This window comes from Marmota marmota, unplaced genomic scaffold, assembly GCF_001458135.2.
Source record: "Marmota marmota marmota unplaced genomic scaffold, marMar, whole genome shotgun sequence".
Lineage (NCBI taxonomy): Eukaryota > Metazoa > Chordata > Mammalia > Rodentia > Sciuridae > Marmota > Marmota marmota.
The window spans coordinates 760,119-768,244 of record NW_025999899.1 but is presented as its reverse complement, the minus strand read 5'-3'; the positions used below and the strand labels follow the sequence as shown (position 1 = coordinate 768,244).

General features: G+C 38.0%; 1 non-coding gene across 1 annotated transcript; it reads right to left on the bottom strand.

Moving 5' to 3' along the window:
- Positions 1-6,464: 6,464 nt before the first annotated feature.
- Positions 6,465-6,536, bottom strand: Trnaa-agc. Its single transcript has one exon. It is a non-coding gene; the product is annotated as a tRNA-Ala (tRNA).
- Between the last annotated feature and the right edge of the window lie 1,590 nt (positions 6,537-8,126).

The following is an 8,126-nucleotide window of genomic DNA, read 5'->3' as shown; positions in this document are numbered from 1 at the left end:
TTTAATCACTGAGCCACATCCCCAGCCCTTTTTATTCTTGGTAGGGCAGGTCTACTAAAAATGCATTATTGGGCTGGGCACCACATAAAAATAAATAAAATAAAGGTATTGTATCCAACTACAACTGAAAAATAAATTTAAAAAAAAGTATTATCTTTGTTTATCTGGGAATATCTTAATTTTGAAGGATAATTTTACTAAATCTGTCCTTCTTGATTGACAGTTCTTTTGCTTCATCACTTTGAATATGCCATTCCCCTGCTATCTGCAACTATGGTTTTTGTGTTTGGCTGGTTTTGTTCTTTTATACTGGGGATTGAACCCAAGGGTGTTTAACCACTAAGCCACATTCTCACCTCTTTTTATTTTTTTCTTTTGAGACAGGTCTCACTAAGTTGCTGAGGCTGGCTTTGAATTTGTGATCCTCCTGCCTCAGCTTCCCAAAATGCTGGGATTACAGGTGTGTGTCAACACTCCAGACTTGGCCACTATGGTTTTTTTATGACAAGTCTTCTGTTATTGAGGATTTCTTGTACATGAGGAGTTGGTTTTTTTTTTTTTTTCTTCCTGTTTTAAAAGGTTCACTCTTCGGTCTTGGCTTTGGTCAGTTTGTGAGACATTCACGTGTGCATCAGTTAAATTTATGATACTCGATGTTTGTTGCATTTCTTGGATGAGCAAATGAATGTTTTTCATCAAATTTGGGAAATTTTATGCCATTGTTTCATTAAATGTTCTTTTTGCCCTCATTATTCATACATTGATTTTCTTAATGGTATCTCACAAGTTTCTTAGACTTTGTTCATTATTCTTTACTCTTTCTGTTTCTTAGACTAGATAATCTCAAACAATTTTTTTTGTTGTTGTTGTTGTTTTTGATAGTGGGGATTAAACCCAGGAACACTTAACCACTGAGACTTTTTTTTTTTAATCATTTTGAGACAGGGCCTTGCTAAATTGCAGAGGTTGGTTTCAAATTTGTGATTCTCCTGCCTCAGCCTCCAGAGTTTCTGGGATTATAGGTATATGCCACCATGTTCAGGTTTTGATATGGTTTTCTTTGTTTGCTTCTGGTACTAGAGATTGAACCCAGGGACACTTGACCACTGAGCTACACCCTGCAGTTCATTTCATTTTGTTTTGGCACTGGGAATTGAATCTAGGGGTGCTTTACCACTGGCTACATCCCCAGACCTTTTTATTTTTGTTTATTTTGAGAAAGGGTCTCACTAGATTGCTGAGGGTTGCCTTGAACTTGTGATCCTCCTCCCTCAGCCTCCAGAGTTACTGGGATTTCAGGGGTACAGTACAGCATCGGCTTGTTCAAATCTTGTGTTCAGCCTCACTAGTGAATTTTTTATTTGAGTTATTGTACTTTTCAACTCCTAAATTTGTATTTGCTCCCTTTTTAAATTTCCATATCTTTATTGTTCTTTTCTATTTTTGTGATACATCAATTTAATAATTTAGTGACTTACGACATGTTTTCTCTTTGTTTTTTTGAACATATTTGTAATGTCTGGCTTCAAATATTTAATAAATCCAATGTTTGAACTTCTTCAAGTACCACTTTTATTAAATGATGTTTTTCCTGTGTATGTGCCATACTTTTGTTCTTTGTGTAGTTCATTTTTTTTCTTTTGTCAGAAAGTGGATATTCTAATAATATAATGAGGCTGGATGTGTTGGCACACATCTGTAATCCCAGCAACTCAGGAAGCTGAGGGACTCAAATTCAAAGCCAGTCTCAGCAACTTAATAGTTAGTCTCAAAATAAAAAATAAATAAATAAAAAGGGCTGGGGATGTGGCTCAATGGTTAAGTGGTTGATTTTCCTAATGGTATCTCACAAGTCTCTTAGACTTTGTTCATTATTCTTTACTCTTTCTGTTTCTTAGACTAGATAATCTCAACCAACTTTTTTGTTTTGTTGTTTAATAGTGGGGATTAAACCCAGGAACACTTAACCACTGAGACTGGATCAAATTCAGTTCCCAGCACAAAAATATATAAATAAATGAGGAAACTCTAGAAATCAAATGCCCCTATTCCTAGTATTTGTCATTGTTTCAGTGTGTAGTTGTTGCTATTGTTGTATTTTTTAATAACTCTCCTGGAATAATTCTATAAAGTCTTTATTTCTTGTTTATATAGTTACTGACATTCTCCTCAACTAACTTAATGGTCAGTGAACAATTGGACAGAGTTTCTTAAATGCCTTGAATCAATAAATCTCATAGCCCTTGCCAAGGGGCTTCGAGTATATTGGATTACACCTTCAGTGCACCAATAGTTTGCAACTTTGCCTTACCCTTCACTTTCTCCTCATGCAAAGGCTCAAGGTCAGCAAGAGGTGAAGAAAAACTGGGGATTTCCCAGATTTTTCTTTGGCATATGCATAGCTCTACACAGGCATGTGTTCCAAGAATAAGTCAGAATGTATCAAATCCCTCTGCAGACAACTCATTCACCAGTTTTTCTTTTGGATGTTTTGGTCAGTCAGGTTGGTGCCACCACATGCCTGTAATCAAGGCTGAGGCAGAAGAATCACAAGTTTGAAGCCAACCTTGGCAGTTTATGAGACTCCATCCCCCAAAATAAAAAGGGCTGGGGATGTAGTTCAGTGGTAAAGAACCCCTGAGTTAAATCTCCAGCACCGCCAAAAAAAAAAAAAAAATCAAGCTCTTTGTTAAACTTCCTGTTAACCCCAATTGGTATTACCAGTTGCAGCTGATTTTTTATTTTTCAGCAAATGCACTGGGGATAGAATGTTTGCCTGTTTGAACTCTGAGTCAGTATAGATAAAGAAATCTTACTCATGGATGTTTTCAGGCTATCAGACAGATCAAATAGGGACAATTCTTTGCATGTCAAGTTGAGGGGGAGGCTCAAGCCTACTCTGCCCCCTTGAGCGACTGCTGGTTTTCACAGGTATGGTAGTTTCAAGATCACTGCAAAATTAGAGAAGAATGGGACTAGGCTAACTTAAGACAGCATAGAGCTTTCTGTTCTTACCTAGATTCAGCTGTTTTTCTTGAATAAATCCTCTTCCAATTTTTGTGATAGTTTGATTAATTTCCAGAGCTTTGAGAAAGTTGGCTTTGACAATTTTTGCCAGCATTATTGTTACTATGGAAGAGCAGAGGGCTGTGGGTGAGGTCTAGTGGCAAAACACTTGTCTAGCATATGCAAGGCCCTGGATCAATCCCCAGAAGAATGTGCACTTACACATGGACACAGATACACATGAAACAGCAGATTTTCAGAGATATTTACTCAACCACTGTGGAAATGTTTTTTTCTGTATTTCTTTTTTTGATAAAATAGGTTTGAACTCAGGGGAGTTTTACCACAAAGATGCATCCCTAGTCTTTTTTATGTTTTATTTTGAGACAGGGTCTCACTAAGTTGCCTAGGCTGGCCTCAAACTTGGGGTCCTCCTGCAAGAAATGAAAAGTCACTGGGATTGCATGTATCACCAAGCCTGGCCTATTATTTTTTATTCAGAAAGAAAGGAAGGAAGGAAGGAAATTAGTTCAGGATAAACCAGAAACTAATAAAAATTGCTATTATAGGGACTAATATTTTGTGATATTATGGGATAGAGCTAGTAAGAAAATACACTGACTTTGTTGAGAACCAGGATTGTCATGATGGAGAAGGAAAAAGCAAATGTATAAGCATAAAGGTGGAATGGTATTTGTTGGATTTGAATTTATGGTATTGGCATTGAATTATGATTTTTATACATTTAGTTAGGTTTTGAGTTTGTGATTTTTTGCTCTATCTAATGAAAAGGCCTGAAAATAATGATACCTAATAGCAACGAATACACCTAGCACTCAGTTCTTGGTTCCTAAGTACCATGCTCTATTAACAGAAATCATGAAATAGATGATTCCAGGGCAGGTGCAGGGGAAGTGGAAGGTAAGTCAGAGACATATTTTTGTTTCAGAAAGCAAAGAAGTGCTCAAAGACTATTGGCAAATGTCAAAAAGATGTAGAAGCCAATTTGAAGTGATTCCAATGGCCAAATTAATGATGATTTGAGCATAAAAATGAATAATGTTGGTAACAATTATTGTAGTATATTGAATTTAAAATTACCATTAGTCCATAGTAATACTAAAATGACAAAGAAGAAAACAAATGAAAACTCTTCTTTACACAAGAGTGCCAGCAAATAATCATAGACACAACAATTAGTGTCATAGTTGGTTCAGGCAAGGATCATTGATAGATGCTGAAAATTGCAAAAAAATATATTTTGGCAATAGAATACTCACAATATCTCCAAGTATTATTGCACAGATTACTTAAAAGGGGGAGATGGGAGCTGGACACAAAGGTAAATGTCTCGCAGTGCTGGTGACTCAGAGACTGAGGTGGGAGAATTCGAGTTCAAGGCCAGCATTAGCAATTAAGCAAAATCCTATGCAACTTATTGAGACCCTATCTCAAAAAATAAAAAGGGGTGGTCCCCAGTATTGCAAAAAAGCAGGGGGAGGATATATCTTTGCAGTGGACAGATAGAGTTGTCCCTGCTTAAATAACTGATCAGACTTGGGGACCAACAAAAGGGACACTTGACAGGAAGAGCCTCCTGATGAAATTCACTAAAATCCATTTGGTCATTTGTATAATTTTCTCTGGGAACAAAAAGTTGGATACTAATTTAATCATGAGTAAGCAATCAGATAAGTCTCTAGTATTGTTTCTCAACTTCAGCACCCCTGACTTTTTTTTTTAACAATCTTTGTTGGCTTTATTTTGGGTATAAGTTTCTTGTATAGCATATGGACGGCCATCTTAAGTGGCAGCCACCATTTTAAGGAAAAAGTTTTGCTTTCCCGCCCAAGGGCGTTTCTGAGAAAGGCTCACCACTCCTTCATACCAATCCAATCCCTAACTGTCTGCATTAGGACCTGCTCAGCTCTGATTCCTGAGCCTACCCCATAAAAGTCCTGGACCCAAGCCTGTTTTGCCTCTCTCTGCTATAGAGAGATGGCCTTTATTTGTCAGCTCTGACAAATAAACTCTTGTGTGTATCTCTGCCTGGTCTCCATCTTTCTTGCTCTCGTTCCTCACTTTCCCTTCATTGGGTATGTATGTGGTACTGGCGATCAAATTCAGGACCTCAAGTGCTCTAACACTGAGCTACATCTCAGCCTTTTTAAATCTTATTTTGAGACAGGGTTTCTTTCAATTGCCCAGGCTGGACTTAAACTCAATTCTCCTGTCTCAGCCTCCCAAGGAGGAGGAGGAGAAATAAAAAGCAGATTGGTCATTTCAAATTTATTTTCCTTGCAAGGTGGGGCAGGAAGATAGAACAATAGAGAAATAACTGATTGTTTAACCTCAGGTTATTTCAGGTAACTTCTTTTGTATCATGCCAACTGAAACCAGTCTGTTTGGGAAATGTGGCCGTTATCTCCGTAATCCTAATTTCTTGGAAGGTCAAATAAACAGCTTGGTTTCAGCTTGGAACTTTTAGGGTGAGTGACTTCATTTTGATTTTTACCCTAATATGGAGTCTGGGGATGTGACTCAGTAGTAGTTCTTGTCTAGCGTGCATAAGTTCCTGGATTCGATCTGCAGCACTGCCCCTACCCCCAAAATAATAGGCTATGTATGTAACTCAGTAGTAAAACACTTCTAGGTCCCCAGTACCACACATAAAACAAAGTAACTTAAATAACATAAAAGGATGTAGCTTGGTGGTAAAGTGTTCCTGGGTTCAATTTCCAGTGGCGCTTCCTCCACCAAAAGAGCAAAGTCACCCAAAAGAGCAAAGTCTTTTCACACATTTCTTTGAGTTCTTCCACTCAAAGAAAGACAATGTGGTGCTCATTAACAACATTTTGGACTGCATAATTGTAGGGACTGTTTTGGGCATTGTAGAATGCTTAGCAGCATCCCTGGTCTCTTCCCACTAGATGACAGTAGCACCTTCATAGTTGTGACAACCAAAAAATGTCTCCAGGCATTGTCAAATGTCCCCTAGGGGGCAAAATTGCCCTGGTTGAGAACCACTGATGGACAATGCATTCTACAAGAGCAGACTCTTCAAAGAAGTCAATGTTATGAAGCAAAAAATAAATAAAGACGAAGAGTCTATTTATCCTACAATAAATGGGAATAGAAAGATAGTGACTAAATGCAATAGGTGAATCTTAATTGGGTTGGGGTCTTGGATTAAAAAGAAAAACTTCTCTAGAAAGTCATATTTTAGAGATCTGGGGAAATTTGGATATGGACTGCATGTTAGATGATATTAGTTTGTGTTCATTTTTTTTTCTTTCTTCCTTCCTTTTTTCTTTGGGGTGGGTGGTGCCCAGGGTCTTATGCATGCTAAGCATGTGTGGTACCACTGAGCTATAGCCCTAGTCCTATTGCCAGTTTTCTTAGACAAAATGATAGTATTATAGTTTTTTTTAACTTTTATTTTATTGATTTATCTTTTATGTGGTGCCTGGGAATCGAACCCAGTGCCTTGTGCATGCTAGGCAAACGCTCTACCACTGAGCCACAACCCCAGCCCTAGTATTATAGTTTTTTAAGAAAATCTTTACTACGATCTTGGGATATATATATCCTAAAGCTTTAAGGAGAAGTATATTGATTGAAACTAGTTTTCAAATGCTTCGGCAAATAATAATAATAATAAAAGTGTGTAGGGGAGTGTGAGAAAGAATGTGTGCACACAAATGTTGGTAAATTGCTAGCAAATGGTGAACTTCATTGAAGAGCATTTAGGTGTTCACTTTCTTCCTGCTTTTCAGTAAGCTCGAAATTTTTCAAAATAAGTTGAGGGAAAATATAATAAATTCATGGAGGCAAAAATTAAGTTGAGAGGCTAGAAATTACTTAAGGAGAGAATGTAGCTAGAGGAGAGAAGATAACTGTTGGAAGTAAGGAGGTGCTGCAAAAAATCAAACACGCACTCAGAAGGGTGCGCTCGCTCCCAAAGCGAATCCTCAAGCAAGCACACCTGGGCAGGCAGTCTGCCAACAATTAGCCCTAGCAATTGGCTAATCTTAGAATTAGGGCGAGCAAAAGGGAAGGACTACAATTAGATCCAATTAAGGCTGAATACTAGATTTTGAAAATGAACCACCCGACTTTCTGTTTGTCACATACCTAAGGCCAGAGTCCAGAGAAAGCCAAGTAGATTTGAGAAAAAGGAGACCCCAAAAAAAGGGGGGGAATGGGGTGGGAGTGGGGCTATGAGGCCATGGGATTCTCAGAAATAACCTGTTTCAAAAAGGACAAGATGTTCAACAGCCTCAAATGTCACTAAGAAGTTCAATAAGTGCCAACAGAAAAATCAAACAAATCAACATTGGCTTTGGCAAGATGTAGGTCAGTCATGACCTTGACTGCAGAGTGAAAACAAGAGCCCAATTGAAATGGTTTAAAGAAAAGTTGGAGATGAGGGAGAGTGAGAACAAAAATAGAAAATCCAAGTGATGAGGTTCACTGGGAAAGACGAGGTAGAAGAGGATATGGGTTTGGAGCACATATATTTTTTGTTTTGTTTTTGAAGATGAGTGATATTAAGACATGTCCATTCTGGTAGGATGATCCAGTAGAACATGAAAGAGATTATAGGGGCAAAGTCTTTGAGTAAGTGAGAGGGGATGGGATGCAGAGAGGAGGGGAAAGGTGGCAGTGGTGGAAAGAGAAGACCAATAGAATAGACCTCTTCTATTTGCACATATTTCAACTAGGGATCGCTTAGAAAGACATCATTGGATGAAGTGAGATATTGGAGATGGAGTAGAGAGAAATATGAAATACTACCTCAGAAAGTAAAAAAAAAAAAAAAAGGTATAGCGGTGCATGCCTGTAATCCCAGCCACTCAGGAGGCTGAGACAGGAAGATCACAAATTCAAAGCCAGCCTCAGCAACTTAGCAAAATTAAAAAAAAAAAAATTAGAAGGGCTGGAAATGTGGCTCAGTGGTTCAGTCCCCAAAATAAGAAAGAAAGGAAGGAAAGACGGAAGGAAGGAAGGAAGGAAGAAAAGAAAGAGACAAAAAATATATAAGAACTTACTAGGAAAGTGGATAGAATAGTCCGGCAGTGTTGCAAGTTTATTTGAGACTGTGGCCATACACTGTGAAT